Source organism: Erythrolamprus reginae, chromosome 10 (genome assembly GCF_031021105.1).
Source record: "Erythrolamprus reginae isolate rEryReg1 chromosome 10, rEryReg1.hap1, whole genome shotgun sequence".
Taxonomy (NCBI): domain Eukaryota; kingdom Metazoa; phylum Chordata; class Lepidosauria; order Squamata; family Dipsadidae; genus Erythrolamprus; species Erythrolamprus reginae.
In genome coordinates, this window is record NC_091959.1 from 20,520,463 (window position 1) to 20,537,798 (window position 17,336).

The 17,336-nt window shown below is 41.4% G+C and overlaps 1 protein-coding gene across 4 annotated transcripts in view; it reads left to right on the top strand.

Annotated features, from left to right (window-relative positions):
* The window catches only part of AKAP13 (A-kinase anchoring protein 13), a 371,269-nt gene that overhangs the window by 92,762 nt on the left and 261,171 nt on the right, over positions 1–17,336 (top strand). For 3 of the 4 annotated variants that reach the window (XM_070763470.1, XM_070763469.1, XM_070763471.1), the window contains exon 1: positions 3,521–3,610. The gene's annotated coding sequence lies outside the window, so the exon portion shown is untranslated. Of the gene's footprint in view, positions 1–3,517; positions 3,611–17,336 lie in introns of those variants that run through there. The other variant, XM_070763468.1, reaches the window with a different exon arrangement.

Here is a 17,336-nt window from a genome sequence, read left to right on the forward strand (position 1 = left end):
GAGTCCACCTTTTCCTTATTCATCCTAAGAGGTCCATTTAGCTTAGCCAGACTCCTGTTACATATTCCATTAAAGATTTAGTTCTTATTTTTTTCACCCCCATGCTGGGTAAAAAGGATCCTCTTGGCTCTTCAGCTGTGCTTTTGCCATTAAGCCCACACCTTGAGCTGCTGTTTGCCTTAAGTAAACCAATTCTCCATTGGGGCCACCGGAAGCTCTTTTTGTAAGCTCCGTGATTGTTTGCAGAGATGGAATTATGGATAAAATCTGGAAAAAAGAAGGATTAAAGTCTTTTCTTCTCATAATGGTCTTAATAAAGATTGGACTCCCAACTGTTCACTAAAGACTGGCAGGCATATTTTGGTTCTGCTTCTCTTAACTCTCTATTTATATATCTTAAAAGAAAATTTGTTTGGGTCACAATTCAGAATAAGCTGCAATTGCTTTTTGCCGGATATTTGTTTCTCTCTGACCTGGCTGTGGCTATTGTACTTGTGTTCTTTTTTGTTCTCATCCAAGAGATTGAATGAGTGAATGTTTAAGAACCGCGTCTTCTGTATTTATTGACTTGGCTTAGTGGGGACTGCTGCGTTTATACTGAGGATTTTTTTTTCTTTAAAAAAAAAAAGCTTGTTCCAGCCATTAGATTATCCTGGGTCTAAAAAGCTAATTTATTTAACAGTCTTTCAATCCTCCTTTCTTGGATGTTGCCTTGATTGAAAATTAGCCAGCAGTAAAAGGAGAAGTGGTGTGCAATTCACCTTAGACACAAAATAAATGAGATTTCACTTCTTTTAAAGATTCTGGTGAAACCTTTTATTCTTAGGTTTATTTTTTACTTTTAGCTTTGCTTTCTTACTTTTTCTCTCCTTCTCTCTCTTCTCTACCTTCTGGGTGATGGGGAAAAAAACCATGTTCAGTTTGTTTTTTTAAAGTTCTTTTTAACTTTTTAAACCATTTCTTCTGATTGGACAGGACATTAACATGAAAAACAAGATCCTTGTTGCTTAGGATTTACTGTATTTTTCAGAGTATAAGACACACTTTAATTTTTGGGAAGGAAAATAGGAAAAAGAATCTGCTTACCAGATATGCACCTGGCTAGCATCCTTAGTCTGGTCAGCTTCAACACATTAGTTTATCCCCTGGTTAGGGCTGGAAAGAAATATTTGGAGCAAGTAGAGTGATGAAAAAAATTGCAAAGACTTAGGACTTGGAAAACACCCCTTGCAAAGAGTAACAATGAAAGAACTTGCAAGCAGTAAGAGTTGGGAACATTGTTAGCCCTTGGTTAGGCTTGAAAGAAACATTTGGAGCAAGTTAGAGCAATGAAAAAAAAAACCTGCAAAGACTTAGGGCTTGGAAAACATTATTAAGAAACAGTAACAATGAAAGAGCTTGCAAAATAAGAGCTGGGAAGATTGTTAGCACCTAGTTAGGGCTGGGGGAAAAAAGCTTCAGAAAAAAGCTACATTCAGAGTATAATATGTGCCTGAATTTTCAGCCTCTTTTAGGGAGGAAAAAGGTGCATCTTATACTCTGGAAAATACGGTAATCTACTTCTTAGTCTTTCTTCTGAACTTCCCAAGAGATCTGTTACTTAGGTAGCAGAGAAAAAGCTTGTAAAAGAAAACCATGTATGTATGTTTGCACGTCTCTGCACCACATACCGTGTGTGTATGTGTGTAATATGCCTGCACACTTCTTTGTGGGTATATCAAAATCTGGTGTGTGCTTTTCTACCCTTCATTGGATTCTGTTTTTGAGCTGGTACGTTCTCCATCTACCTGTTTGTGGGATATCGGGAAGGTTAAAAAAAAGAGAGCCTCTGCTACTTTATCTTGCCTTTGTGTAAGTAAATAACCCTCTTCCCTCACAGGAATGCTCGTAAATCTCTTCTTCTTAAGAGTGTTTTTTTTAAAAGTACAATCTTGGAACTTAACATTCCAGTTGGGTGCCTGCAGGGGTAATATTCCCCCCTTCTTTTTTTTGAACCAAAAATTAGAAACGTTTTTGCTATTCTCCTGCAGATGTTATTGATGCTTTAAATCTTGTAAAGAATGGAAGCAGTAGTCAAGTCTTTCATGAGGTGCATATCGGGGTGAAACGGTACCAGTTTGTCCCGGTTTGGGTGTAGTGGTATAGCAGTGGCTGCTGGTGGTTTGGAGAACCACAAGCCTCCGCCTACCCACTCAGATGCCGCCATCTTTTGTTTTTTTTACCCTCTGCGCATGAGAAGAGCCTTCTGCACATGCACAGAGGGTGAAAAAGCACACACAAAGTGAGCATGTATGCACATAAATCATATGGCATCCGAACCGGTAGGGAAGGTAAGTAGATTTCACCACTGGTGCATTTATTGAAAAGAACTGAGATTACACCCTTCCTCAATCTGTTGTCTTTCCAGATGTTCTTTCTTTCTTTCTTTCTTTCTTTCTTTCTTTCTTTCTTTCTTTCTTTCTTTCTTTCCTTCCCTCCCTCCCTCCCTCCTTCCTTCCTTCCTTCCTTCCTTTTTTCCTGTCTGTCTGTCTGTCTGTCTGTCTGTCTGTCTGTCTGTCTGTCTGTCTATCTATCTATCTATCTATCTATCTATCTATCTATCTATCTATCTATCTATCTATCATTTATTTATTTATTAGATTTCTATGCTGCCCTATTCCTTGGACTCAGGGCGGCTCACAGCAAAGCAATACATAACATGTAGGAATCTAAATTTAAAAATATACTAAAACCGCCAATTTCTTAAAAAAAAAAACCAGTCGCTTGTATTCAGACAATCAAACATAAATTCATTCGTCAACTAGATGTTGGTCTTAGCGGCAAGTCTGTCGGCAAAGATAAGTCTTTAGACTCTTGCAGAAGGCGGGGAGGGTGGGAGCAGTGCGAATCTCTGGAGGGAGTTAGTTCCAAAGGGCAGGGGCTGCCACAGAGAAGGCTCTTCCCCTAGGTCCCACCAGGCGGGACTAATTGTGTACTATGACACACACAAATCCTTGTCAAAAGGTAGATCTGAATCGTTACCATGGCATCAACTTGTGTAAAGTGATGGATTTGGACTGGGGATGGTTGAGTGGAGACTGGCTGAGTGTTACAGTGGCTTAGAGACTCTCGCTTCCACAATCAGGAGGCTGTGAGTTCGATCCTAGATAGAGGCAGATATTTCTCCCTCTGAGCACGATGGGAATATGTCTGCTGAATAAAACTCCACATTGGCGACAGGAAAGGCATCCGGCCAGTAAACCCTCATCTCAGCCCTATGCTGCTTAAACCATTGTCTGGATTCCAAGACTTCCTCCTTGGCCTGGGAGGTTCTAAAGAAGATCTCCCTGCTAAAAATGTCCCATTCATGCAAATAATTATTAGCCTGTTGAGAAGAGATTTACCTCTTTGAAATCTTACCTATGCTCTGAATTGGTGGCTGAGAGTTTTTCACTGCTTTACAATAATCAAATCTATTCCGAGTGCCTTTTCCTTATGCATTATTTTAAAAATGTTTTTTCTTTTATTCTTCCCACAGAACTCATCCTTGAGTTGCAGTGACTCTTGGTGGCCCGTTTCTTGGGATTTGGCAGAATTTGCTGAAGCCTGCATGCTGCTTCATGCAGACACAGTAAGTTGTGTGTGTGTGTGTTCTGTGTTTATTCTTTAATTAATTGCGTGTGTGCAAGTGGTTGGGTCGGTGAGTAGGTAAGAAAATTAATAAATCAAGACTTGCAACAATTTCAGTAGTGGGTTCTAAATCCTTCTACTACCACTTCTGCACAGAAGCATCCCAGACTTACAAAAAAGTCCCTATACAGAGTTTAAATAATTTTGTGTTTATTCTTTAATTTGAAGTCACGATGGTCCTGAAAAAAGTGACTTATGACAATTTTTCCCACTCCCGGGTTGGCGTCGCATGTTCAAAATACAGATGCTCGGCAAATGATTCATAGTTATGATGGGGTTGCAGTGCCCCAAAATCATGTGCTCCCCTTTAGTGATGAGCAAAGTCAATGGGGAAGCTGGGTCCACTTAATGACCCTGTTACTAACTTAAACAACTGCAGTGATTCACTTAGAAAAGGCAAAATGAGGCAGAACTCGCTTAACAGCAGAAATGTGGTCATATCAATTGTGGTCGTAAGCTGGGGACAACCTATATTATGGTTCTCAGAGTTCATATGCTTTTAAAAATTTATTTGGCACCTTGGATGAAGCTAGGCAATTGTGTCTTACAAACCATTGCTTATGACAGGGTTTCCCCAAACTTGGCAACTTTAAGACTTCTGGACTTCAACTCGCAGAATTTGTTGAGAAAGGTATAATTTTATCTGAGATCAAGTGTATTGCAGTACTTCATAGCCAAAACTGAGAATTGCCTCTGTGCACCCCCAGTATAATCAATAATCAACCATTTGGCTAGTGGAAATGGCCTAGGACAACCGATAGATTTCAGCCTGAGAACGGCGCAACAAACAGATTCCTGGCGAAAATCACCATTTTTTTGCTCCTGCACATTCACGGAAGCAAAAATACTGGTGAAAATTGCTGAAATGTCATGAGATTTGGCTTCCTGTGCATGTGCAGAAACCAAATTTTGTGCAGGGTGCACGTGTGCAGGCTTCGAGAACTTGCGTGCCCTCCCAAGCCGCCGAGGACTGTCCGGTTAGCGCGGTAAGTGGCTGCACGATACTAGATATCAGGCAAGATTTTTTTCATAACTGTTCGCCCTAATACAGTTTGGTATGCAGCTCCCTCCTTCTTCCAGTTGTGTGACCTTGAGGCAGTGTCTCAAGGAGGCAGAGAAATTATTTTAATTTCCCCAAGCATTTCCCAAGATCATGGCAGTACGTCACTCCATAGCAGAGAAGCACAAGCAAGCATAAGGTAGCAGTTTACCTGTCAGACTTGAAGAGATTACATCAGTGATGGCGAACCTATGGCATGGGTGCCACAGGTGACACGTGGAGCCACATCTGTTGGCACACGAGCTGTTGCCCTACCTCAGTGGTAGGCAAAATTGGCTCTTCAATGACATGTGGACTTCAATTCCCAGAATGCCTGAGCTAGCATGGTTGGCCCAGGAATTCTGGGAGATAATAATAATAATAATAATAATAATAATAACAATAATAACAATAATAATAATAATAATAATAATAATAATAATAATAATAATAATAATAAATTAGATTTGTGTGCCGCCCCTCTCCGAAGACTCGGGGCGGCTCACAACAACAATAAGCAGTATACAGTAAACAATGAAGAAGTGGAAGTGATGTGCCGGTGCCTGGAGGCTCTTGGGGCCTGGATGGGTGTCAACAGACTCAAACTCAACCCTGATAAGACGGAGTGGGTGTGGGTTTTGCCTCCCAAGGACAATTCCATCTGTCTGTCCATTACCCTGGGGGGGGGGGAAATTATTGACCCCCTCAGAGAGGGTCTGCAACTTGGGCGTCCTTCTCGATCCACAGCTCACATTAGAGAACCATCTTTCAGCTGTGGCAAGGGGGGCGTTTGCCCAGATTCGCCTGGTGCACCAGTTGTGGCCCTATCTGGGCCGGGAGTCACTGCTCATCACCTCAAGGTTCGACTATTGTAACACTCTCTACCTTTGAAAAGTGGTCAAAAACTTAAGATCATGTAGAATGCAGCTGCAAGAGCAATCATGGGCTTTCCTAAGTATGCCCATGTTACTCCAACACTCCGCAGTCTGCATTGGTTGCCGATCAGTTTCCGGTCACAATTCAAAGTGTTGGTTATGACCTATAAAGCCCTTCATGGCACTGGACCAGGATATCTCCGGGACTGCCTTCTGCTGCACGAATCCCAGTGGCCGGTTAGGTCCCACAGAGTGGGCCTTCTCTGGGTCCCGTCGACTAAACAATGTCGTCTGGCAGGACCCAGGGGAAAGCCTTCTCTGTGGCGGCTCCAACCCTCTGGAATCAGCTCCCCCCAGAGATTAGGTCTGGCCCCACCCTTCTTGCCTTTCGTAAACTCCTTAAAACCCACCTCTGTCATCAGGCTTGGGGGAACTGAGACATCCCCCCCTTGCCTATGTAATTTTGTGCATGATATGACTGTGTGTATGTATTTTATCTATTGGTGTTTTTTTTTTCCTTTTTAGACTTTTTAATGTAAAACTGCTATTTTAGATTCTAATTATTAGATTTGTTACCATGTATTGTTTTTATCACTGTTGTGAGCCGCCGCGAGTCTACAGAGTGGGGCGGCATACAAATCTAATTAATAATAATAATAATAATAATAATAATAATAATAATAATAATAATAATCAAATCTAATATTTAAAATAAGAAGAAATATCTAAAAGCCCATTATATAAAACCATTGAAGTCCACAAGTCGTAGAAGAGCCAGCTTTGCCTACCCCTGCCCTAGCTCAGCTCTAGTGTGCATGTGTGTGCCAGCCAGCGGATTTTTGCCTCGCACAGAGGCTCTGGAAGGGCATTTTTGGCTTCTAGAGAGCCTCGGGGGGGGGGGGGTAAGAGAGGGTGGTCCCCCTCCAGCTCCAGGGAAGCCTTTGGAGCCTGGGGAGGGCAAAACATGATCTACTGGGTCCACCAGAAATTGGGAAACAGTCCGTTTCCAAGGGGTGGGGGAAGCTGTTTTTGTCCTCCCCAGGCATTGAATTATGGGTGTGGGCACTCACGCATGTGCGACAGTGTGCGCGCACACTCTTTCGGCACCCAAGGGAAAAAAGGTATCATTCCTCTAAATTTCCTAAAATGAGCTGAATGAAAACTACAAATGCTCAAAGGCACATGATACTTGCTGGAGGTTGTGGGCAGAAATAGAATGCCGTTGAAGAGGTTATGGCTGGCTGGAACAGGAGCATTTACTGCCAGAATAATTTGCGTGCGAGAAAGAGAGAATGAATCTTTAAAAAAGAAAGATTTTTAGATGCCAGGAATTTTAGTTTGGGATGGTAACTACTGACCCAAATCTTAAGGCTAGCTTGGCAGATCTTATAATTTTGTGTTTAATGGAGTAGATGTTTTGGTGTTCTTTTGCTCTTTGGATTTTAATCAGTCACTGTTTTCTGTCCTTTTTAATTTTGGCTACAAATAAAAGCCTGTGTAGAATATTGACTGTTGGCTGGATTCCCTTGTAACGCTGGATATTAAACGAGAGTTTGCCATCCTTGGTGACTGGGTTCACCAAATAGACTCATTTCAAACCAGGCCAACTCAAAAATTTTACTAGCACACTGTGGGCGTGGCTTATTTTGTGGGTGTGGCTTGATGGTCATGTGACCGGGTAGGAGTGGCTTCCCGGCCATGTGATCAGGAGGGAGTGGCTTGACAATCATGTGATGACTTAAATGTCATGTGACTGGATGGGAGAGGCTTACTGACCAAGATACCTTTTCAAATAGGTGCTTGGACTCTTTTTCAGTTGATGAAGTCACATTATTTGAATAGCCACAAAAAGGACAAATGATAGACAGCACTATATGTTGAGGAGCACAGGAACATTTTCAGGTTTTGTACTGAACCCACAAAGTTCAGTATGATAACAGATTAGGCAAGTAGCTCAATTTTCTGGAATTGCTACAAAAGTTCAGTTCTAGATAATGATTAAAATGATTCAAGCATTTATAGGTAAAAACATACTATTGAATTATTTCCTATTTTAAAAGTTATTAAGGATCATACTAAGGTACTAGAGAAGGAAGGACAGTAAAACCACCTATTAAGTATTCCATAAATAATGCATAAACTTACTACCCCCACTGTTTGCCCCTCCCCCCCCCGGTGGGGGCAGCAGCCCATTACTGCTTAATGGGATGTGTGAACACAGCTTAAATGAGATTCAGATAATTTAGTTTACAATTTGATCTAGATCACTGCTTTTTTTAATAAAGGGAAGATGGCTTCTCATATAAGGTAGCAAAATCACGAGGTCTAAAAGTTATAAAAAAGTACACATTGTGGATTTTGATTTGATTCAGTCTGGTTTCTGTTCTGCCGGGCTCTCTGATAGGAGCCTCCCGTAAATTCAAGGGTACAAATTTCAGACACAAACACGTTTGAAAATTCAAAACACTGTTCTCTATCACAAAATTCAAAATAAACAATGCACTCTTTCTGTATTGCAAAGAGCACTCTTCCCAAAACAACCGGGTAGTCTGTACAATTTGCCTTAAGCATTAAGTACTTAGCTAGCAGCTGTGAAGAAACTTCACACCCCTTCTTCCAACGAAGTAAGACACACACACACACACACACACGTTGCTCTGCTTTGGTTTCAAAGGCGTGAAAAAGCAACAAAGTCCAGCAACACAAGATTCCTGACGAATTCCGATCAGATATTCTTCCACAACGGTCAAACCCACATGCTGCTATTTATAGCAGCAGCCCTAATTACTGGAGCCTCACCCAAACACAGGTGCCCCCCCCTATTTCCTGTAATATGTTCCTACTTTGTCTCTTCTACGCATAATTCTGCGCTTGCGTGGGTCCAAAACGTCATCATCTGAATCAAGGGAAGATAAGGGAGATTGACTGCCTGGGCTGTGTGCCAAGCCCCCCTCTGCCGAGTCACTCCCACCTTCTTCTTCGTCCGAGGAAACTAAACTCTGAACTGATTCTGTCGGCAATAACACAGGCCTGTGACACGTTGAATTTCCCCCTGCATCCACCTCCCCATTCCCTGGGACAGGAGCTGGGCCAGAGCCAACCACAACAGTTTCTAGTTAGGAAAGGCTAATCATTAATCTTAAACCAAGCTATTTAAGATCCTTTTGTACCCACCAGAACTTTCTCATATGCCGGAGAAGTCTGCAGAAGGTGAACATGCAGGCTCAGGAGCCTTCGACTCTGTGTTGAAAAGCTTCTGCAAATCTTTGTAGAATCTGGGCTTTCCCCCAGTTTTATGTCTCATTAAAAAATGAGCTCCTTTGTACACAGAAGTTCCTAATTAACGGAAGGGCGTGTGCCATTTTTCTTTCTACCCCCTTAATGAACCTCCTTGCAAAATGGCACCATCGGACAGGACATTTGGGTGCTTCTTCTTCTTCTCCTTTGAAAACCTGACCTTTTAAGCAGGTCCCTTGGTTTCTCTTCCAGGTCTGTTTTCAATTTTCACCTAAGAGGCTGCAAAGAAGGCAGGAAATTGTGTTTGTCCTGTCTTCGGGCCCCTATTGCTGAAAGGTCTTAGATCTGTTGTGATTATGCCATTAAGCATGATTTTACACGCTTAAAAATAAATCTCCATTAAACGTGTGAAGTATTAAAACTGTGGTTGAGTGAGAGCAGATACCAGCATTTTTATCTTAGGCAATGTCACCGCCTTAGGAATTATGAGGGTTGCAGCCTAACTGCATCTATAAAGCACCAATTGGGAAAGGCTGCTTTAAGAAACCCAAAAATTGTCCCGAGCTGTCTTGATATGATTCTGCAAGATTTTGGGTAACTGGCAGTTTGGGAAAAAAAAAATGGTGCCCTGTTGGCAGGGCCAGAGGTAAGATGTATAAGTTATAAGTGGAGGCATTTCATGGCTTTTCGTTATACCATTCAGGAAGAGTTGAATGTTTATGAATGTTTATTTGGAAACATTATGAATACATAATGTTTCCAAATTTATTTATTTATTTATTTTATTTATTTATTTATTCATTCATTTATTTTTATTTTATTATTTAGATTTGTATGCCGCCCCTCTCCGAAGACTCCAATACACAAATACATAGGAAGAAAAATAGACATGTAGTAATATATATAAGGGTAAAATGAACTTAGAGGAGAGGATATATGAAAGAAAGAAAATATATATGATAAGTGAGAGAAAGGAAAGGCAATTGGACAGGGGACGAAAGGCACACCAGTGCACTTATGTATGCCCCTTACTGACCTCTTAGGAACCTGGAGAGGTCAATCGTGGAGAGTCTAAGGGAGAAATGTTGGGGGTTAGGGGTATGTAAAATAATGCACTTGGGGGAAAAGAATACTCAACCTGAGTATTGTATTGGCAGTTCTCTGTTAGCACAAACTTCAGAAGAGAAGGATTTAAGGATAGTGATTTCTGACAGTCTCAAAATGGGTGAACAGTGGGGTCAGGCAGTAGGGAAAGTGAGTAGAATGCTTGGCTGCATAGCTAGAGGTATAACAAGCAGGAAGACGGAGATTGTGATCCCGCTGCATAGAGTGCTGGTGAGACCACATTTGGAAAACTGTGTTCAGTTCTGGAGACCTCACCTACAAAAAGATATGGATAAAATTGAACGGGTCCAAAGGTGGGCTACAAAAATGGTGGAAGGTCTTAAGCATAAAACCTGTCAGGAGAGACTTAATGAACTCAATCTGTATAGTCTGGAGGACAGAAGGGAAAGGGGGGGGGGGACATGATCGAAACATTTCAATACTTTAAAGGGTTAAATAAGGTTCAGGAGGGAAGTGTTTTTAATAGGAAAGTGAACACAAGAACAAGGGGGCACAATCTGAGGTGAGTTGGGGGGGGGAGATCAGAAGCAACGTGAGAAAATATGACTTTACTGAAAGAATAGTAGATGCTTGGAACAAACTTCCAGCAGACCTGGTTAGTAAATCCACAGTAACTGAATTTAAACATGCCTGGGATAAACATATATCCATCCTAAGATAAAATACAGGAAAGAGTATAAGGGCAGACTAGATGGACCATGAGGTCTTTTTCTGCCGTCAATCTTCTATGTCTGTGTTTCTATGAAGGTTGATTAGTAGCGGGAGAAGGTTAGCTAGTATTCCATGACAATTGTGTTTGTGAGCCGTTGAGTCGATGTTGACTCAGGAAGCCGGAGAAGGTTAGCTAGCATTCTGTGCCCATTGTGTGACTGTGTGTGTTTGTGGGCCTTTCCGTCGATGTTGACTCCTGGCAACTGTCTGAACAAGTCCCTGCCGTTTTCTTGGCAAGATTTTCGGAAGTGGTTTCTCTTTGCCTGCTTCCTAAAGCTGAGTGAATGACTCAAAATCATCCAGCTGGCTTCGTGCCTTTCCCTAAGGTGGGATCAGACTTCTAGTCTGGTGCTTTAACCCCTCTCCTAAACGGCCTCTTTTCTTGCCGATGCTTGTTCATATTATTTTTAAAAAAATGTATATGTGGGACAGTTGTGGCCCCTAATTTGGAAAACAAATTTCTACCTTCAGATTTTGCTTCAGCATAGGGTGGGGTGGACTGAAATGGAATAAAACAGAACAGAATAACAAAGAAAAGAATTGGATAGGATGGGATGGGATGGGATGGAATGGAATAAAATAGAATAGGATAGGATAGAATAGGATAGGATAGAATTGGATGCGATGGGATGCGATGGGATGGAATGGGATGGAATGGGATGGAATGGAATAAAATAGAATAGGATAGGATAGGATAGAATTGGATGGAATGGGATGGAATGGGATGGAATAAAATAGGATAGGATAGAATAGGATAGAATTGAATGGGATGGGATGGGATGGAATGGGATGGAATGGAATGGAATAAAATAGAATAGGATAGAATAGGATAGAATTGGATGGGATGGGATGGAATGGAATGGGATGGAATGGAATGGAATGGAATAGGATAGGATAGGATAGAATAGAATAGAATAGAATAATAAAGAGATGAATGGAATGGAATATTTTATTTGGCCAAATGTGATTTAGACACATAAGGAATTTGTCTTTGGTGCATAAGCTCTCAATGTACTTGTAAAACAACAAAGTAATAATAAGCATATAATCATAATGATACCAATAAGAGAAGATAGTGGAACAGATGAGAAGGATAACAGTAATACAGCCATACTACATAGATAAGAGCCAAGATGGCACAGCAGGTAGAGTGCAATACTGCAGGTCACTAAAGCTGACTGTAGATCTGTAGGTCAGCGGTTCAAATCTCATCACTTGCTCAAGGTTGACTCAGGCTTTCATCCTTCCGAGGTGGATAAAATGAGGACCTGGATTGTGGGGCAATAGTGCTATTGCTAACATGTTATAAGCCGCCCTGAGTCTAAGGAGAAGGGCAGCATAAAAAAACTGAATGCATGAATGAATGCATGAATGAATGAATGAATGAATGAATGAATGAATGAATGAATGAACAAACACACTTAGACATAAGATAGTACTATGGGAATTATGTGTTCAATAGAGATGGCACGAGGAAAAAAAATACCTCAATATTGTTGGATTGGGATTTATAAACCAGTCCTCTAGAACTACAGTAGATTTCCTTCTTTTTGAGTTGAAAGGTAAATTCAAGCGGTTGTTTGGTTTAGAAAATGCCAGACTTTAAAAAAAAAAAAAAGTTATTCATTTGGATGGCTTTACCTTTCAATTCTTTCTTGACTCAATGACTCGAGTCAGTAGAACAATTTTGCTACTGCATACAATGATGTGCACTAATCATTCTGGCCAAATAGGGAGAATTATACGGTGCATTCTCGAGAAAAGGAAAGACATAGGTGAAGAAAATCAAGTCCCATTATTATGATTGCAGCCTAATCCTTTTTGATATACCTGCTCACTTCAGCAATGTTGTTCTTCAATTTTAAATGGGGAGTAGAAGATGGGTAGGTTCTAACCTTTGGGCCATCAAAGTGTTTTTGTTTATTTATTTTTTTAAAGAAAATAATGATTTTCAGAAGACAAAGTGGCAGGAAAATGCCTTGATCATGCCATATTAGGGGAAAATGGAAAAGAGTTGAAATACAACTCTTGGGACAGAGTCTTCTACCTCCAAGATAAAAGGATCCATCTCGTTTTAAGTTCTGGTGGCTTTATGGACACATTGATTTGTCTTTTTTTTGTGGGTGGGGGGGAATGTATGGAAGCCATTTGTCATTTGCCAAATACCACTCACTCATCAAAAAATCTCCAGAACTGTAAAGCCTACAAACTTTAAATTTGGGATATATGTTCCTCTTTCCTTCTAGGTGCTTGCTAAGAAAGTATTTTTTGAAATGACCATCAGATCATTAATATTTCTTATGCAGTATTATATTAATATGCTCTGATGCTAAGGCGTTAGATGTTCTGCTTCCCCTCCCTGCTTTAAAAGAACTTTGTTTCAATTGCCAGTTGCCTTATAGTATAACCTGTCCTGATGCTAAGGAGTTACACATTCTACTTAAATATTCAAGATTGTAACAACACATTAATTTTCAAGCTTTAACAGTCAATTTATCAAGCCCAATCACATAGTTTTGTAGTGAAGCAGTCTAGTACAGTGGTACCTCTACTTACGAACTTAATTCGTTCCCTAACCAGGTTCTTAAGTAGAAAAGTTTGTAAGAAGCAGCATTTCCCCCCATAGCAATCAATGTAAAAGCAAATAATGCATGCTATTGGGGAAACCATAGGGAGAGTGGAGGCCCATGGAGGCTTCTCTCTGCCTTTTCTTGCCCTGTTTCCTCCCAGGATATTCATAGAGAGGCCCCACAGAGGCTTCTTGCTGCCTTTTCCGGTTACAGTTTCGGAAGCTCGGGTTTATAAGTGGAAAATTGTTCTTGAGAAGAGGCAAAAAAATCTTGAACACCCGGTTCTTATCTAGAAAATTTCGTAAGTAGAGGTGTTATTAGGTAGAGGTACCACTGTATATAGTACAGGGATTTAGTCTCTCATCCAATTACTTACCAGAGCTAACCATGGTTAATTATTTTTGAGCTCATCCAGTTTTGTTTAGGTACTGCCATAGTTAGGTCTACTGCTAAGAAAATGTAGAAAAAATGGGGGCAGGGAGGATTACCGTATTTTTCGGAGTATAAGACACACCTATTTACCCCCTTCATACAGCTGCCACCACGCACCTCCCAGTGACCGGGCAGATCGCATAGGGTTGGTCATCTTCGGGCCCTGTCAGCTAAAAAGTGTCGGCTGGCAATTCCACGGGGGGTGGGGGGTGGGAGAGCCTTCTCTGTGGTTGCCCCGACTCTCTGGAATCAGCTACCTTCAGGGGTCTGCACTGCCCCCACTTTATTGGCCTTCCAGAAAGCCATAAAGGCCTGGCTTTTATGACAGGCCTGGGGCCATTGACCTCGGGGAGGTTACTAGCGAGGTCGGCCCATGAATGTATGGATGGCTGCAATTATTTTAAACTGAAATGTTTTTATATTGATCCATGTTTATTTTTGTTGTGAGCCACCCTGAGTCCCTAAGGAGTAGGGTGGCATAGAAAGAAACAAACAAATAAACAAATTGTATTTGAAATAAAAATATTATTTAAAAATTTCAAAAAAGAGAAAAGACATAACTTAGAAGAATCCTTCTCTTGAGGTGAGGATGAGTGGGGAGCTTCTTCACAGGATGACTTCAAGTTATAATTTTGGAGACACATCTGCTCTCTTACTTCTTAACATCTGCAGAATTGATAAAAATAGAAGAAAAGAGGAAGTGGCATTGAGATACGGTAGCTCCTTCCCTCCCCCCTCTCTCTCTGCCTCTGTCTGTCTCTCTCACCTTTCTCTCATCTCTCATCCCTCTCTCTCTCTCCTCTCTCTGTCTTTCTCTCTCTCTTTCTCTCTATGTCTCTTTCTCTCATCTCTCTCTCTGGCTCTCTCTCTGGTTCTCCTTTCCTATCTTTCTCAGTCTCTGTCCTCTCCTCTCTCTCTCTCTCTCTCTCTCTCTATCTATCTCTCCTGTCATCTCTCTCTCTGTCTTTGTCTCTCTCGCCTTCTGTCTCTCCCTCTCCTCTCCTTCTCTTCTCTCCCCCTCTCTTTTCTCTCTTTCTCTCTCCTCTCCTCTGTCTCTCTCTATTTCTCCTGTCATCTCTCTCTCTGTCTATGGCTCTCCTCTCTCTCTCTCTCCTCTTCCCTGTGTTTCTCCTCTCATCTCTCTCTCTGTCTCTCTCTGTCTCTCCTCTCTCTCTGTCTGTTTCTCCTCTGTTTCTCCTCTTTCTCCCCTTCTATCCCCTCCTCTCCTCTCTCTCTGTGTTTTTCCTCTCTCTCTCTCCCTGTCTCTCTCCTCTCCCCCTCTCTCTGTGTCTCTATCTCTCTCTGTTTCTCCTCTTTCTCTCCTCTTTCTCCCCTTCTTTCTTTTTCTCCCCTCCCCCCTCTCTCTATCTGTGTATCTCCTCTTTCTCTCCTCTTTCTCTTTCTCCCCTTCTCTCTCTTTCTCCCCTCCTCTCGTCTCTCTCTCTGTGTTTTTCCTTTCCCCCCTCTCTCTGTGTCTCTATCTCTCTCTGTTACTCCTCTCTCTCTCTCCTCTTTCTCTTTCTCCTCTCTCCCTCCCCCTCTCTTTCTCTCTCTGTCTTTCAATACACCTGTCCACCACCTCCCCCAGCCACTGCTTCAGCTGCTGACTGACCTTCTGAATTGCAGGATGCAACTTACTTTAGCCGGGACAGGATACAGCTGGGAAAAAAAAACAAAAGAACCACGGTTGCTTCGTGGGTGTCCTTTGCAATCCAAAGTGGACAAGGCTGACTCAGGAAAGAGTTCTCATTTAAATTAGCTTTGCTTTTCAATTCTGAAAGGCTTGTCTGCAGTCCAAGATGGCTGGGTTTATTTTCTTCCTTCCCGACGGTGTTGTGCTGATGGCACGACTTGCTTTCCAGTCCCCGAATCCTGATGAGATAGGCAGTTTAAAAAAAAAAAAAACAACAATTCCTCCCTCACCCCCCCCTTAAGATCTTGATCTTCAGTGTGATTAAGTGGCAGGGATTTTTAAAGTCTTCCAGCAAAAATAAAAGTCCGAAATATTTTCACCTACTTGTCATGCGTTGCTATTTATGGCTGGTGGCTGATGGTCTTCCCATTCTCTACAACAGGGTTTCCCAACCTTGGCAATTTGAAGATATTTGGACTTCAATTCCCAGAATTCCCCAGCCAGCATTCGCTGGCTGGGGAATTCTGGGAATTGAAGTCCAAATATCTTCAAGTTGCCAAGGTTGGGAAACACTGCTCTACAAATTCCTCTATTCCTGTTAGGCAATTTGGGGGGGGGGGTGACTAGTTCAAGCTTGGTGCCCTTAATTTTAAATATTAATGTCAAAGAGTTTTGGTATTTGTGTTTTCATAACAATTATCTGATGATGGCATGTGAGCAGTAACTGGGGCGGGGGGGGGGGGGGCGACCCAATGTGGGTAGTAAGTTATGTACTATTTATTGAATACTTAATAGTTTTTTTTATTGTCCTTCCTTCTCTAGTACCTTTGTATGATCCTTAATTACTTTTAAAATAGGAAATAATTAAATAGGATTTAAACGCTTTAATCATTTTAATCATTATCTAGAACTGAATTTTTATAGCAATGAAAGAAAATTGAGCTACTTGCCTAATCTGTTATCATACTGAACCTTGTGGGCTCAGTACAAAACCTTAAAATGTTACTGTGCTCCTCAACAAATAATGCTGTCTATCATTTCTCCTTTTTGTGCCTGTTCTTGGCACCTTCCCCTGTGGAGGAATGAGCTTTTTTTTCATCAGAAGTGGTGTGTCAGCTTCTGATGAAGCTGGCATATACTGGGAGATTTGTGATCTTTTATGATTGAAGGTCAGAGAAATGTTCATAGAACATTGAACATTTCTGAGCTTCTTTTGGACCTGATTGCTCAGATTAACAGAATAACAGAGTTGGAAGGGACCTTGGAGGTCTTCTAGTCCAACCCCCTGCTTAGGCAGGAAACCCTACTCTACTTCAGACAGATGGTTATCCAACATCTGCTTAAAAACCTCCAGTGTTGGGGCATTCACAACTTCTGGAGGCAAGCTGTTCCACTGATCAACCATTCTGACTGTCAGGAAATTTCTCCTTAATTCTAGGTTGCTGCTCTCCTTGTTTAGTTTCCACCCATTGCTTCTTCTTCTACCCTCAGGTGCTTTGGAGAATAGGTTGACTCTTTCTTCTTTGTGGCAAAGATATTGGAAGACTGCTATCATCTCTCCCCTGGTCCTTCTTTTCATTAAACTAGCCATGCCCAGTTCCTGCAACCGTTCTTCATATGTTTTAGCCTCCAGTCCCCATATCATCTTTGTCTCAATATCCTTTTTTTCAAACCTATTTATTTTTCTCTATTAAAAACACATTGGACGTCTAGCCAAAATAAATCAAAAGAGGATTTCGAAACTAAAAATCCATCTAGCACCTAGATTTTGGAAAGCCCGTCGTAATATCTTTCCAATAGAAAAGTACACATGGCTTATAAAATGGAAAAGAGTTTTTAAATATTTTCTTCCTTTTTAAAATAAAAAGAAAAAGAAAAAGGTCTGCTTTGTGCATGGAAAGTGGTAGGAGAAGACAACGTCTGGGTGGCATCCTCTGGCATGTGGCAGATCTAACCAGCTAGGAAATGGCTCACATATGCGTGCCTTTTAGAATTGCAGACAATATATTTTTCTCCCCAAGGCATAGACACCCTGAGGTCACTTC